The following is a 15,000-nucleotide window of genomic DNA, read 5'->3' as shown; positions in this document are numbered from 1 at the left end:
TGGCTGTGTGTGTGTGTGTGTGTGTGTGTGTGTGTGTGTGTGTGTTATTTTTGGGGCGAGAGTTTTTTTTTTTTTTTTTTGTGAAATTTTTTGCAGCCGGGGGGAGTTTTTGCATTTTCTGTGTGTGTGTGTGTGTGTGTGTGTGTGTGTGTGTGTGTTATTTTTGGGGCGAGAGTTTTTGTTTTTTTTTTGTGAAATTTTTTGCAGCCGGGGGACTTTTTGAATTTTCTGGCTGTGTGTGTGTGTGTTATTTTTGGGGCGAGAGTTTTTGTTTTTTTGTGTGATTTTTTTGCAGCAGGGGGGAGTTTTTGTATTTTCTGGCTGTGTGTGTGTGTGTTATTTTTTGGGGCGAGAGTTTTTGTTTTTTTTTGTGACATTTTTGCAGCAGGGGGGAGTTTTTGCATTTTCTGTGTGTGTGTGTGTGTGTGTGTGTGCGTGCGTGTGCTATTTTTGGGGTGAGGGTTTGTTCTTTTTCTGTGAGATTTGGGGGGAGTTTTTTAAATTTCTGCAAGTGTGTGTGTGTGTTTGTGTTATTTTTGGGGTGAGGGTTTTTTGGGGTTGGAGTGGGGGTTATTTTTTCAGCGGGGGGAGGTGGTTCAGCCTGCCCGGGGACACTTCCATAGGCCCGGGCATGAATCCCGGGCTCGAGTGGGTGAGATACTTCCATGTATTTTCAAAGTGCTTTTTTCACCCTTTCTGTGCAATTCCCGGGACGGCCAGCGGGGGGCGCATGTCCCCGGACCCCGGGACGACGTCCCCCTGGCCCGGGCTACCTTCCCCGGGCAGCGCGGGGTGGTTTTGTGGAAGTTTTTATTTCAGGGGGGGAGACGCTTTGTCATGCCCAGGGACACTTCCATAGGCCCGGGCATGAATCCCGGGCTCGAGTGGGTGAGATACTTCCATGTATTTTCAAAGTGCTTTTTTCACCCTTTCTGTGCAATTCCCGGGACGGCCAGCGGGGGGCGCATGTCCCCGGACCCCGGGACGACGTCCCCCTGGCCCGGGCTACCTTCCCCGGGCAGCGCGGGGTGGTTTTGTGGAAGTTTTTTTTTCAGGGGGGAAGACGCTTTGTCATGCCCAGGGACACTTCCATAGGCCCGGGCATGAATCCCGGGCTCGAGTGGGTGAGATACTTCCATGTATTTTCAAAGTGCTTTTTTCACCCTTTCTGTGCAATTCCCGGGACGGCCAGCGGGGGGCGCATGTCCCCGGACCCCGGGACGACGTCCCCCTGGCCCGGGCTACCTTCCCCGGGCAGCGCGGGGTGGTTTTGTGGAAGTTTTTTTTTTCAGGGGGGAAGACGCTTTGTCATGCCCAGGGACACTTCCATAGGCCCGGGCATGAATCCCGGGGAAGAGTGGGTGAGATACTTCCATGTATTTTCAAAGTGCTTTTTTCACCCTTTCTGTGCAATTCTCGGGTCGGCCAGCGGGGGGCACATGTCCCCGGACCCCGGGACGACGTCCCCCTGGCCCGGGCTACCTTCCCCGGGCAGCGCGGGGTGGTTTTGTGGAAGTTTATTTTTCAGGGGGGAAGACGCTTCAGCTTGCCCGGGGACACTTCCACAGCCCTGGGCATGAATCCCGGGGAAGAGTGGGTGAACAATTTCAAACTGTTTTCAGTGTTTTTTTCACCGATTAGATGCATTTCTCCGGGTGTCCAGCACGGGGCGCAGTCCCCCGGACCCGGGGGTGACCTCACCCAGGCCCGGGCTACCTCCCCCGGGCAGCGTGGGGGTGAAAATCTGGAACTTGTTTTTCCCGGGGGGAAGACGCTCGGACGTGCCCAGGGACACTTCCACAGCCCTGGGCATGAATCCCGGGGAAGAGTGGGCGAGCTGTTTCAAACTATTTTCAAAGTATTTTTTCACAGTTTGGATGCATTTCCCCGGGCGACCAGCGGGGGGCGCAGTGCCCCGGACCCGGGGGTGACCTCCCCCGGGCCTGGGCTACCTTCCCCGGGCATCGTGGGGAGGAAATATGGAACTTTTTTTTTTCAGGGGGGAAGAAGCTTCAGCTTGCCCGGGGACACTTCCACAGCCCTGGGCATGAATCCCGGGGAAGAGTGGGTGAACGATTTCAAACTATTTTCAAAGTATTTTTATCACCTTTTGGACGCATTTCCCCGGGTGTCCTGCGGGTGGCGCAGTTCCCCGGACCCGGGGGTGACCTCCCCCGGGCCCGGGCTACCTTCCCTGGGTAGCGTGGGGTGGAAATATGGAACTTTTTTTTTCAGGGGGGAAGACGCTTCTTCATGCCCGGGGACACTTCCATAGGCCCGGGCATGAATCCCGGGGAAGAGTGGGTGAGGAATCAAAGTATATTCAAAGTGCTTTTTTCACCCTTTCTGTGCAATTCTCAGGTCGGCCAGCGGGGGGCACATGTCCCCGGACCCCTGGACGACGTCCCCCTGGCCCGGGCTACCTTCCCTGGCCAGCGCGGGGTGGTTTTGTGGAAGTTTTTATTTCAGGGGGGGAAGACGCTTTGTCATGCCCGGGGACACTTCCATAGGCCAGGGCATGAATCCCGGGATCGAGTGGGTGAGGAATTTCAAAGTATTTTCAAAGTATTTTTTTCACCTTTTGGACGCAATTCCCCGGTTGTCCTGCGGGGGACGCCGGTCCCCAGACCCGGGGATGACCTCCCCCGGGCCTGGGCTACCTTCCCTGGGTAGCGGGGGGTGGAAATATGGAAGTTTTTTTTTCAGGGGGGAGGACGCTCGAACGTGCCCAGGGACACTTCCACAGCCCTGGGCATGAATCCCGGGGAAGAGTGGGTGAACGATTTCAAGATATTTTCTAAGTGCTTTTTTCACCTTTTGGATGCAATTCCCCGGGTGTCCTGCGGGTGGCGCAGTGCCCCGGACCCGGGGGTGACCTCCCCCGGGCCTGGGCTACCTTCCCTGGGTAGCGGGGGGTGGAAATATGGAAGTTTTTTTTTCAGGGGGGAGGACGCTCGAACGTGCCCAGGGACACTTCCACAGCCCTGGGCATGAATCCCGGGGAAGAGTGGGTGAACGATTTCAAGATATTTTCTAAGTGCTTTTTTCACCTTTTGGATGCAATTCCCCGGGTGTCCTGCGGGTGGCGCAGTGCCCCGGACCCGGGGGTGACCTCCCCCGGGCCTGGGCTACCTTCCCTGGGTAGCGTGGGGTGGAAATATGGAAGTTTTTTTTTCCCGGGGGGGCAGAAGCTTCAGCCTGCCCAGGGACACTTCCACAGCCCTGGGCATGAATCCCGGGGAAGAGTGGGTGAACGATTTCAAGATATTTTCTAAGTGCTTTTTTCACCTTTTGGATGCAATTCTCCGGGTGTCCTGCGGGGGGCGCAGTGCCCCGGACCCGGGGGTGACCTCCCCCGGGCCCGGGCTACCTTCCCTGGGTAGCGGGGGGTGGAAATATGGAAGTTTTTTTTTTCAGGGGGGCATAAGCTTCATCTTGCCCGGGGACACTTCCACAGCCCTGGGCATGAATCCCGGGGAAGAGTGGGTGAACAGTTTCAAACTGTTTTCAGTGTTTTTTTTCACCTTTTGGATGCATTTCTCCGGGTGTCCAGCACGGGGCGCAGTCCCCCGGACCCGGGGGTGACCTCAACCAGGCCCGGGCTACCTCCCCCGGGCAGCGTGGGGTGAAAATCTGGAACTTGTTTTTCCCGGGGGGGGAAGACGCTCGGACGTGCCCAGGGACACTTCCACAGCCCTGGGCATGAATCCCGGGGAAGAGTGGGCGAACGATTTCAAACTATTTTCAAAGTATTTTTTTCACCTTTTGGACGCAATTCCCCGGTTGTCCTGCGGGGGACGCAGTGCCCCGGACCCGGGGGTGACCTCCCCCGGGCCTGGGCTACCTCCCCCGGGCAGCGTGGGGTGGAAATATGGAAGTTTTTTTTTTCAGGGGGAAAAGACGCTTCTTCATGCCCGGGGACACTTCCATAGGCCCGGGCATGAATCCCGGGGAAGAGTGGGTGAGGAATCAAAGTATTTTCAAAGTGCTTTTTTCACCCTTTCTGTGCAATTCTCGGGTCGGCCAGCGGGGGGCACATGTCCCCGGACCCCGGGACGACGTCCCCCTGGCCCGGGCTACCTTCCCTGGGTAGCGTGGGGTGGAAATATGGAAGTTTTTTTTTTCAGGGGGAAAAGACGCTTCTTCATGCCCGGGGACACTTCCACAGCCCTGGGCATGAATCCTGGGGAAGAGTGGGTGAGAGGAATCAAAGTATTTTCAAAGTGCATTTTTACGGCTTGACTCCATTTCTCAATTCAAAGTGCTTTTTTTCTCACGGCTTGACTCCATTTCTCCGGGTGGCCAGCGGTGCCCCGGACCCAGGGGTGACCTCCCCCAGGCCCGGGCTACCTTCCCTGGGTAGCGTGGGGTGGAAATATGGAAGTTTTTTTTTTCAGGGGGGCAGAAGCTTCGGCTTGCCCGGGGACACTTCCACAGCCCTGGGCATGAATCCCGGGCTTGAGTGGGTGAGGAATTTTGAAGTATTTTCTAAGTGCTTTTTTCACCTTTTGGATGCAATTCTCCGGGTGTCCTGCGGGGGGCGCAGTGCCCCGGACCCGGGGGTGACCTTCCCCGGGCCTGGGCTACCTTCCCTGGGTAGCGGGGGGTGGAAATATGGAAGTTTTTTTTTTCCGGGGGGCAGAAGCTTCAGCCTGCCCAGGGACACTTCCACAGCCCTGGGCATGAATCCCGGGGAAGAGTGGGTGAACGGTTTCAAGATATTTTCTAAGTGCTTTTTTCACCCTTTCTGTGCAATTCTCGGGTCGGCCAGCGGGGGGCACATGTCCCCGGACCCGGGAGTGGCCTCCCCCGGGCCCGGGCTACCTTCCCCGGGCATCGTGGGGTGGAAATATGGAAGTTTTTTTTTTCCGGGGGGAAGACGCTCGGACGTGCCCAGGGACACTTCCACAGCCCTGGGCATGATTCCCGGGGAAGAGTGGGTGAACCATTTCAAACTGTTTTCAGTGTTTTTTTCACCTTTTGGATGCATTTCTCCGGGTGTCCAGCACGGGGCGCAGTCCCCCGGACCCGGGGGTGACCTCCCCCAGGCCCGGGCTACCTCCCCCGGGCAGCGTGGGGTGAAAATCTGGAACTTGTTTTTCCCGGGGGGGGAAGACGCTCGGACGTGCCCAGGGACACTTCCACAGCCCTGGGCATGAATCCCGGGCTCGAGTGGGTGAGGAATTTCAAAGTATTGTCAAAGTATTTTTTGCACCTTTTGGACGCAATTCCCCGGGCGACCAGCGGGGGGCGCAGTTCCCCGGACCCGGGGATGGACTCCCCCGGGCCCGGGCTACCTTCCCCGGGCATCGTGGGGTGGAAATATGGAACTTTTTTTTTTCCGGGGGGAAGACGCTCGGACGTGCCCAGGGACACTTCCACAGCCCTGGGCATGAATCCCGGGGAAGAGTGGGTGAACCATTTCAAACTGTTTTCAGTGTTTTTTTCTCCTTTTGGATGCATTTCTCCGGGTGTCCAGCACGGGGCGCAGTCCCCCGGACCCGGGGGTGACCTCCCCCAGGCCCGGGCTACCTCCCCCGGGCAGCGTGGGGTGAAAATCTGGAACTTGTTTTTCCCGGGGGGGGAAGACGCTCGGACGTGCCCAGGGACACTTCCACAGCCCTGGGCATGAATCCCGGGCTCGAGTGGGTAAGGAATTTCAAAGTATTTTCAAAGTATTTTTTTCACCTTTTGGACGCAATTCCCCGGGCGACCAGCGGGGGGCGCAGTTCCCCGGACCCGGGGGTGGCCTCCCCCGGGCCTGGGCTACCTTCCCCGGGCATCGTGGGGTGGAAATATGGAAGTTTTTTTTCCCGGGGGGAAGACGCTCGGACGTGCCCAGGGACACTTCCACAGCCCCGGGCATGAATCCCGGGGAAGAGTGGGAGAACGATTGAAACTATTTTCAAAGTGTTTTTTTCACCTTTTGCATGCATTTCCCCGGTTGTCCTGCGGGGGGCGCATTGCCCCGGACCCGTGGGTGACCTCCCGCGGGCCCGGGCTACCTTCCCCAGGCATCGTGGGGTGGAAATATGGAACTTTTTTTTTCAGGGGGGGAAGACGCTCGGACGTGCCCAGGGACACTTCCACAGACCCGGGCATGAATCCCGGGGAAGAGTGGGCGAACGATTTCAAACTATTTTCAAAGTATTTTTTGCACCTTTTGGACGCAATTCCCCGGGCGACCAGCGGGGGGCGCAGTTCCCCGGACCCGGGGATGGACTCCCCCGGGCCCGGGCTACCTTCCCCGGGCATCGTGGGGTGGAAATATGGAACTTTTTTTTTTCCGGGGGGAAGACGCTCGGACGTGCCCAGGGACACTTCCACAGCCCTGGGCATGAATCCCGGGGAAGAGTGGGTGAACCATTTCAAACTGTTTTCAGTGTTTTTTTCTCCTTTTGGATGCATTTCTCCGGGTGTCCAGCACGGGGCGCAGTCCCCCGGACCCGGGGGTGACCTCCCCCAGGCCCGGGCTACCTCCCCCGGGCAGCGTGGGGTGAAAATCTGGAACTTGTTTTTCCCGGGGGGGGAAGACGCTCGGACGTGCCCAGGGACACTTCCACAGCCCTGGGCATGAATCCCGGGCTCGAGTGGGTAAGGAATTTCAAAGTATTTTCAAAGTATTTTTTTCACCTTTTGGACGCAATTCCCCGGGCGACCAGCGGGGGGCGCAGTTCCCCGGACCCGGGGGTGGCCTCCCCCGGGCCTGGGCTACCTTCCCCGGGCATCGTGGGGTGGAAATATGGAAGTTTTTTTTCCCGGGGGGAAGACGCTCGGACGTGCCCAGGGACACTTCCACAGACCCGGGCATGAATCCCGGGGAAGAGTGGGAGAACGATTGAAACTATTTTCAAAGTGTTTTTTTCACCTTTTGCATGCATTTCCCCGGTTGTCCTGCGGGGGGCGCATTGCCCCGGACCCGTGGGTGACCTCCCGCGGGCCCGGGCTACCTTCCCCAGGCATCGTGGGGTGGAAATATGGAACTTTTTTTTTCAGGGGGGGAAGACGCTCGGACGTGCCCAGGGACACTTCCACAGACCCGGGCATGAATCCCGGGGAAGAGTGGGCGAACGATTTCAAACTATTTTCAAAGTATTTTTTGCACCTTTTGGACGCAATTCCCCGGGCGACCAGCGGGGGGCGCAGTTCCCCGGACCCGGGGATGGACTCCCCCGGGCCCGGGCTACCTTCCCCGGGCATCGTGGGGTGGAAATATGGAACTTTTTTTTTTCCGGGGGGAAGACGCTCGGACGTGCCCAGGGACACTTCCACAGCCCTGGGCATGAATCCCGGGGAAGAGTGGGTGAACCATTTCAAACTGTTTTCAGTGTTTTTTTCTCCTTTTGGATGCATTTCTCCGGGTGTCCAGCACGGGGCGCAGTCCCCCGGACCCGGGGGTGACCTCCCCCAGGCCCGGGCTACCTCCCCCGGGCAGCGTGGGGTGAAAATCTGGAACTTGTTTTTCCCGGGGGGGGAAGACGCTCGGACGTGCCCAGGGACACTTCCACAGCCCTGGGCATGAATCCCGGGCTCGAGTGGGTAAGGAATTTCAAAGTATTTTCAAAGTATTTTTTTCACCTTTTGGACGCAATTCCCCGGGCGACCAGCGGGGGGCGCAGTTCCCCGGACCCGGGGGTGGCCTCCCCCGGGCCTGGGCTACCTTCCCCGGGCATCGTGGGGTGGAAATATGGAAGTTTTTTTTCCCGGGGGGAAGACGCTCGGACGTGCCCAGGGACACTTCCACAGCCCTGGGCATGAATCCCGGGGAAGAGTGGGTGAACCATTTCAAACTGTTTTCAGTGTTTTTTTCTCCTTTTGGATGCATTTCTCCGGGTGTCCAGCACGGGGCGCAGTCCCCCGGACCCGGGGGTGACCTCCCCCAGGCCCGGGCTACCTCCCCCGGGCAGCGTGGGGTGAAAATCTGGAACTTGTTTTTCCCGGGGGGGGAAGACGCTCGGACGTGCCCAGGGACACTTCCACAGCCCTGGGCATGAATCCCGGGCTCGAGTGGGTAAGGAATTTCAAAGTATTTTCAAAGTATTTTTTTCACCTTTTGGACGCAATTCCCCGGGCGACCAGCGGGGGGCGCAGTTCCCCGGACCCGGGGGTGGCCTCCCCCGGGCCTGGGCTACCTTCCCCGGGCATCGTGGGGTGGAAATATGGAAGTTTTTTTTCCCGGGGGGAAGACGCTCGGACGTGCCCAGGGACACTTCCACAGCCCCGGGCATGAATCCCGGGGAAGAGTGGGAGAACGATTGAAACTATTTTCAAAGTGTTTTTTTCACCTTTTGCATGCATTTCCCCGGTTGTCCTGCGGGGGGCGCATTGCCCCGGACCCGTGGGTGACCTCCCGCGGGCCCGGGCTACCTTCCCCAGGCATCGTGGGGTGGAAATATGGAACTTTTTTTTTCAGGGGGGGAAGACGCTCGGACGTGCCCAGGGACACTTCCACAGACCCGGGCATGAATCCCGGGGAAGAGTGGGCGAACGATTTCAAACTATTTTCAAAGTATTTTTTGCACCTTTTGGACGCAATTCCCCGGGCGACCAGCGGGGGGCGCAGTTCCCCGGACCCGGGGATGGACTCCCCCGGGCCCGGGCTACCTTCCCCGGGCATCGTGGGGTGGAAATATGGAACTTTTTTTTTTCCGGGGGGAAGACGCTCGGACGTGCCCAGGGACACTTCCACAGCCCTGGGCATGAATCCCGGGGAAGAGTGGGTGAACCATTTCAAACTGTTTTCAGTGTTTTTTTCTCCTTTTGGATGCATTTCTCCGGGTGTCCAGCACGGGGCGCAGTCCCCCGGACCCGGGGGTGACCTCCCCCAGGCCCGGGCTACCTCCCCCGGGCAGCGTGGGGTGAAAATCTGGAACTTGTTTTTCCCGGGGGGGGAAGACGCTCGGACGTGCCCAGGGACACTTCCACAGCCCTGGGCATGAATCCCGGGCTCGAGTGGGTAAGGAATTTCAAAGTATTTTCAAAGTATTTTTTTCACCTTTTGGACGCAATTCCCCGGGCGACCAGCGGGGGGCGCAGTTCCCCGGACCCGGGGGTGGCCTCCCCCGGGCCTGGGCTACCTTCCCCGGGCATCGTGGGGTGGAAATATGGAAGTTTTTTTTCCCGGGGGGAAGACGCTCGGACGTGCCCAGGGACACTTCCACAGCCCCGGGCATGAATCCCGGGGAAGAGTGGGAGAACGATTGAAACTATTTTCAAAGTGTTTTTTTCACCTTTTGCATGCATTTCCCCGGTTGTCCTGCGGGGGGCGCATTGCCCCGGACCCGTGGGTGACCTCCCGCGGGCCCGGGCTACCTTCCCCAGGCATCGTGGGGTGGAAATATGGAACTTTTTTTTTCAGGGGGGGAAGACGCTCGGACGTGCCCAGGGACACTTCCACAGACCCGGGCATGAATCCCGGGGAAGAGTGGGCGAACGATTTCAAACTATTTTCAAAGTATTTTTTGCACCTTTTGGACGCAATTCCCCGGGCGACCAGCGGGGGGCGCAGTTCCCCGGACCCGGGGATGGACTCCCCCGGGCCCGGGCTACCTTCCCCGGGCATCGTGGGGTGGAAATATGGAACTTTTTTTTTTCCGGGGGGAAGACGCTCGGACGTGCCCAGGGACACTTCCACAGCCCTGGGCATGAATCCCGGGGAAGAGTGGGTGAACCATTTCAAACTGTTTTCAGTGTTTTTTTCTCCTTTTGGATGCATTTCTCCGGGTGTCCAGCACGGGGCGCAGTCCCCCGGACCCGGGGGTGACCTCCCCCAGGCCCGGGCTACCTCCCCCGGGCAGCGTGGGGTGAAAATCTGGAACTTGTTTTTCCCGGGGGGGGAAGACGCTCGGACGTGCCCAGGGACACTTCCACAGCCCTGGGCATGAATCCCGGGCTCGAGTGGGTAAGGAATTTCAAAGTATTTTCAAAGTATTTTTTTCACCTTTTGGACGCAATTCCCCGGGCGACCAGCGGGGGGCGCAGTTCCCCGGACCCGGGGGTGGCCTCCCCCGGGCCTGGGCTACCTTCCCCGGGCATCGTGGGGTGGAAATATGGAAGTTTTTTTTCCCGGGGGGAAGACGCTCGGACGTGCCCAGGGACACTTCCACAGCCCCGGGCATGAATCCCGGGGAAGAGTGGGAGAACGATTGAAACTATTTTCAAAGTGTTTTTTTCACCTTTTGCATGCATTTCCCCGGTTGTCCTGCGGGGGGCGCATTGCCCCGGACCCGTGGGTGACCTCCCGCGGGCCCGGGCTACCTTCCCCAGGCATCGTGGGGTGGAAATATGGAACTTTTTTTTTCAGGGGGGGAAGACGCTCGGACGTGCCCAGGGACACTTCCACAGACCCGGGCATGAATCCCGGGGAAGAGTGGGCGAACGATTTCAAACTATTTTCAAAGTATTTTTTGCACCTTTTGGACGCAATTCCCCGGGCGACCAGCGGGGGGCGCAGTTCCCCGGACCCGGGGATGGACTCCCACGGGCCCGGGCTACCTTCCCCGGGCATCGTGGGGTGGAAATATGGAACTTTTTTTTTTCCGGGGGGAAGACGCTCGGACGTGCCCAGGGACACTTCCACAGCCCTGGGCATGAATCCCGGGGAAGAGTGGGTGAACCATTTCAAACTGTTTTCAGTGTTTTTTTCTCCTTTTGGATGCATTTCTCCGGGTGTCCAGCACGGGGCGCAGTCCCCCGGACCCGGGGGTGACCTCCCCCAGGCCCGGGCTACCTCCCCCGGGCAGCGTGGGGTGAAAATCTGGAACTTGTTTTTCCCGGGGGGGGAAGACGCTCGGACGTGCCCAGGGACACTTCCACAGCCCTGGGCATGAATCCCGGGCTCGAGTGGGTAAGGAATTTCAAAGTATTTTCAAAGTATTTTTTTCACCTTTTGGACGCAATTCCCCGGGCGACCAGCGGGGGGCGCAGTTCCCCGGACCCGGGGGTGGCCTCCCCCGGGCCTGGGCTACCTTCCCCGGGCATCGTGGGGTGGAAATATGGAAGTTTTTTTTCCCGGGGGGAAGACGCTCGGACGTGCCCAGGGACACTTCCACAGACCCGGGCATGAATCCCGGGGAAGAGTGGGCGAACGATTTCAAACTATTTTCAAAGTATTTTTTGCACCTTTTGGACGCAATTCCCCGGGCGACCAGCGGGGGGCGCAGTTCCCCGGACCCGGGGATGGACTCCCCCGGGCCCGGGCTACCTTCCCCGGGCATCGTGGGGTGGAAATATGGAACTTTTTTTTTTCCGGGGGGAAGACGCTCGGACGTGCCCAGGGACACTTCCACAGCCCTGGGCATGAATCCCGGGGAAGAGTGGGTGAACCATTTCAAACTGTTTTCAGTGTTTTTTTCTCCTTTTGGATGCATTTCTCCGGGTGTCCAGCACGGGGCGCAGTCCCCCGGACCCGGGGGTGACCTCCCCCAGGCCCGGGCTACCTCCCCCGGGCAGCGTGGGGTGAAAATCTGGAACTTGTTTTTCCCGGGGGGGGAAGACGCTCGGACGTGCCCAGGGACACTTCCACAGCCCTGGGCATGAATCCCGGGCTCGAGTGGGTAAGGAATTTCAAAGTATTTTCAAAGTATTTTTTTCACCTTTTGGACGCAATTCCCCGGGCGACCAGCGGGGGGCGCAGTTCCCCGGACCCGGGGGTGGCCTCCCCCGGGCCTGGGCTACCTTCCCCGGGCATCGTGGGGTGGAAATATGGAAGTTTTTTTTCCCGGGGGGAAGACGCTCGGACGTGCCCAGGGACACTTCCACAGCCCCGGGCATGAATCCCGGGGAAGAGTGGGAGAACGATTGAAACTATTTTCAAAGTGTTTTTTTCACCTTTTGCATGCATTTCCCCGGTTGTCCTGCGGGGGGCGCATTGCCCCGGACCCGTGGGTGACCTCCCGCGGGCCCGGGCTACCTTCCCCAGGCATCGTGGGGTGGAAATATGGAACTTTTTTTTTCAGGGGGGGAAGACGCTCGGACGTGCCCAGGGACACTTCCACAGACCCGGGCATGAATCCCGGGGAAGAGTGGGCGAACGATTTCAAACTATTTTCAAAGTATTTTTTGCACCTTTTGGACGCAATTCCCCGGGCGACCAGCGGGGGGCGCAGTTCCCCGGACCCGGGGATGGACTCCCCCGGGCCCGGGCTACCTTCCCCGGGCATCGTGGGGTGGAAATATGGAACTTTTTTTTTTCCGGGGGGAAGACGCTCGGACGTGCCCAGGGACACTTCCACAGCCCTGGGCATGAATCCCGGGGAAGAGTGGGTGAACCATTTCAAACTGTTTTCAGTGTTCTTTTCTCCTTTTGGATGCATTTCTCCGGGTGTCCAGCACGGGGCGCAGTCCCCCGGACCCGGGGGTGACCTCCCCCGAGCCCGGGCTACCTTCCCTGGGTAGCGTGGGGTGGAAATATGGAAGTTTTTTTTTTCCCGGGGGGAAGACGCTCGGACGTGCCCAGGGACACTTCCACAGCCCCGGGCATGAATCCCGGGGAAGAGTGGGTGAACCATTTCAAACTGTTTTCAGTGTTTTTTTCACCTTTTGGATGCATTTCTCCGGGTGTCCAGCACGAGGCGCAGTCCCCCGGACCCGGGGGTGACCTCCCCCAGGCCCGGGCTACCTCCCCCGGGCAGCGTGGGGTGAAAATCTGGAACTTGTTTTTCCCGGGGGGGAAGACGCTCGGACGTGCCCAGGGACACTTCCACAGCCCTGGGCATGAATCCCGGGGAAGAGTGGGCGAACAATTTCAAAGTATTTTCAAAGTATTTTTTTCACCTTTTGGACGCAATTCCCCGGGCGACCAGTGGGAGGCGCAGTTCCCCGGACCCGGGGATGGACTCCCCCGGGCCCGGGCTACCTTCCCCGGGCATCGTGGGGTGGAAATATGGAAGTTTTTTTTTCCCGGGGGGAAGACGCTCGAACTTACCCAGGGACACTTCCACAGCCCTGGGCATGAATCCCGGGGAAGAGTGGGAGAACGATTGAAGCTATTTTCAAAGTGTTTTTTCACCTTTTGGACGCTATTCCCCGGTTGTCCTGCGGGGGACGCAGTGCCCCGGACCCGGGGGTGACCTCCCCCGGGCCCGGGCTACCTTCCCTGGGTAGCGTGGGCTGGAAATCTGGAACTTTTTTTCCCCGGGGGGAAGACCTTCGAACGTGCCCAGGGACACTTCCACAGCCCTGGGCATGAATCCTGGGCTCGAGTGGGTGAGGAATTTCAAAGTATTTTCAAAGTGCTTTTTTTCACCTTTCGGATGCAATTCCCCGGTCGACCAGCGGGGGGCGCCGGTCCCCGGACCCGGGGGTGGCCTCCCCCGGGCCCGGGCTACCTTCCCTGGGCAGCGTGGGGTGGAAATCTGGAATTTTTTTTTTCCCGGGGGGTGGACGCTCGGAAGTGCCCAGGGACACTTCCACAGCCCTGGGCATGAATCCCGGGGAAGAGTGGGTGAGAAGTGTCAAAATATTTTCAAAGTGCTTTTTTCACCTTTCAGATGCAATTCCCCGGTCGACCAGCGGGGGGCGCCGGTCCCCGGACCCGGGGTTGAACTCCCCCGGGCCCCGGCTACCTTCCCCGGGCATCGTGGGGTGGAAATCTGGAAGTTTTTTTTTCCCGGGGGGTGGACGCTCGGACGTGCCCAGGGACACTTCCACAGCCCTGGGCATGAATCCCGGGCTCGAGTGGGAGAAGCATTCCGGATCGTTTTCAGTCTTTTTTGCCTGTTTGGATGCAATTCCCCGACCGACCAGCGGGGGGCGCAGTCCCCCGGACCACGGGGCGACCTCCCCCGGGCCCGGGCTACCTTCCCCGGGAAGAGTGGTGCGGAGACGTGGGTTTTTTCCGTTTTCACCCCCTGGCTGCAGTACCTCTGGCGGCCTGCCGGGGGCGCCGCGGCGCGTGCGGCTGCCCCCGGCCCCCCGCCACCTCCCACGGCCCTGCCGGGGCTCCGGGGGGCCCCAGGGGACCGCGTGGGAGCGAGAAACCCCGGCCTGGAAGTCCTTTCTATGAGGTCGGACAGGGTGGCCCGCGGCCGGCACACAGTTCCAGGAGGTCGGATAAGAGTGGAGAAATCCGGGGTGTGTGTCGCGCGGTCTAATGCGTGCCGCTACGCGCCGGAGCACCCTTTCTGCGGATCTATAGGGAGGCATGAGGATCTGACAAAGACGGGGGGATTCTCCCGGAGCCTGTTCCCGGGCCGCGAGAAGCCCGTCTCCCCCCGGGGGACGCCCGGAGCTCGGCGGGGGCTCCCCGGGATCGCCCAGCCCGGCCTGGGCTCCAGGAGGCCGGGCCCGAACCCGCCCCCGGCCCGGCGCAGCGCCCCCCGGCGGCCGAAGTCGGAAAACCCCGCGATTTCTCCGAGAGCGGGCCCCCGGCTCCCTCGCGCCCGGAGGAGGGAACCGAGAGGCGAGGGCTCCTTTTCCCGGCTCGCGGGCGCCCCCGGGTGGTGGAAAAATATATTGCAGTTTGTGGAAGTCATTTCTATGAGAACGAACCTGCCCCTCCGAGGCCGGGGGTCGGTTCCAGGAGGGCGGGAGAGAGTCGCTCCGAGTACCGCTGAAGTGTCGCGCGCCACTCGCGTGCCGCTACCCGCCGGAGCACCCCTCCTGGAGATATATAGGAGGCAGACGGATTCTGCCAGCAGGCGGTGGAAAGACGGAAGTTTTGAGATGGGCCTTTCTCTCGCTTCCCCGCCGCCCCGATCGATGTGGCACCCCGCGCCCCGGCCGGGAGGGTCCTTCGCTCGGCCGGAACCTCGGGTCCCGGTCGGCTCAGGCGACAGCGACGCTCCCTCAGCCCACGGCGCGCCCGGCACCCCTCCTCCGCGAGAGGGTCCGGTCCCCCGTCGCCCGCCCCGAAGCTCCCGGAGAGGGGCCAGGGGCGGGCTCGCTCCTCGCACGGTGCGGTCTGCTCCGTCCGTCAGCCTCCCAGGCGTCCGATACCGCCGGCGGGGCCGGGTGAGCGTCCCCTCGCGCCGCGAGGCTCGCTCTCCCCCGGAACCCCGG

The sequence above is a fragment of the Crinia signifera genome, unplaced genomic scaffold (genome assembly GCF_055691185.1).
Source record: "Crinia signifera unplaced genomic scaffold, ASM5569118v1 HAP2_SCAFFOLD_125, whole genome shotgun sequence".
Taxonomy (NCBI): Eukaryota; Metazoa; Chordata; class Amphibia; order Anura; family Myobatrachidae; genus Crinia; species Crinia signifera.
This window is presented reverse-complemented; position numbering follows the sequence as displayed.